Genomic DNA, 1,570 nt, shown 5'->3' with positions numbered 1-1,570 from the left:
CATCACAGCCGTCAAAAGGAAGTGATAGCCGAGGCTAATTGAGCCACTTCCTCGACGGCAACTCGGATGTAATCTTGGGCATAGCATTTCACCAAATCACCTCATTCTTTGGGGCACACGTGAGGAACACAAATGCGAGCAAGCCTGAATGGTCCCAGGACTATATGCGAATGAAAACTCACACCCCAGAAGTGACTCGAACCCATACTCCCAGAAGCAACGCAACTGGTAACTACAGGGCGCCTTAATCCACTGACCATCACGGCCGTCCAAAAGGAAAGTGATAGCCGAGGCTATTTGAGCCACTTCCCCGACGGCAACTCGGATGGGTAATCTTGGGCATAGCATTTCACCAAATCACCTCATTCTTTGGGGCACACGTGAGGAACACAAATGCGAACAAGCCTGAATGGTCCCCAGGACTATATGCGAATGAAAACTCACACCCCAGAAGTGACTCGAACCCATACTCCCAGAAGCAACGCAACTGGTAACTACAGGGCGCCTTAATCCAGCTTGACCATCACGGCCGTCAAAAGGAAGTGATAGCCGAGGCACGTTGAGCCACTTCCCTGACGGCAACTCGGATGATAATCTTGGGCATAGCATTTCACCAAATCACCTCATTCTTTGGGGCACACGTGAGGAACACAAAATGCGAACAAGCCTGAATGGTCCCCAGGACTATATGCGAATGAAAACTCACACCCCAGAAGTGACTCGAACCCATACTCCCAGAAGCAACGCAACTGGTAACTACAGGGCGCCTTAATCCTCTTGACCATCACGGCCGTCAATAGGAAGTGATAGCCGAGGCTATTTGAGCCACTTCCCCGACGGCAACTCGGATGGTAATCTTGGGCATAGCAGTTTCACCAAATCACCTCATTCTTTGGGGCACACGTGAGGAACACAAATGCGAACAAGCCTGAAGGGTCCCCAGGACTATATGCGAATGAAAACTCACACCCCAGAAGTGACTCGAACCCATACTCCCAGAAGCAACGCAACTGGTAACTACAGGGCGCCTTAATCCACTTGACCATCACAGCCGTCAAAAGGAAGTGATAGCCGAGGCTATTTGAGCCACTTCCCCGACGGCAACTCGGATGGTAATCTTGGGCATAGCATTTCACCAAATCACCTCATTCTTTGGGGCACACGTGAGGAACACAAATGCGAACAAGCCTGAATGGTCCCCAGGACTATATGCGAATGAAAACTCACACCCCAGAAGTGACTCGAACCCATACTCCCAGAAGCAACGCAACTGGTAACTACAGGGCGCCTTAATCCACTTGACCATCACGGCCGTCAAAAGGAAAGTGATAGCCGAGGCTATTTGAGCCACTTCCCCGACGGCAACTCGGATGGTAATCTTGGGCATAGCATTTCACCAAATCACCTCATTCTTTGGGCACACGTGAGGAACACAAATGCGAACAAGCCTGAATGGTCCCAGGACTATATGCGAATGAAAACTCACACCCCAGAAGTGACTCGAACCCATACTCCCAGAAGCAACGCAACTGGTAACTACAGGGCGCCTTAATCCACTTGACCATCACAG

The sequence above is a fragment of the Procambarus clarkii genome, unplaced genomic scaffold (assembly GCF_040958095.1).
Source record: "Procambarus clarkii isolate CNS0578487 unplaced genomic scaffold, FALCON_Pclarkii_2.0 HiC_scaffold_115, whole genome shotgun sequence".
Taxonomy (NCBI): domain Eukaryota; kingdom Metazoa; phylum Arthropoda; class Malacostraca; order Decapoda; family Cambaridae; genus Procambarus; species Procambarus clarkii.
This window is presented reverse-complemented; position numbering follows the sequence as displayed.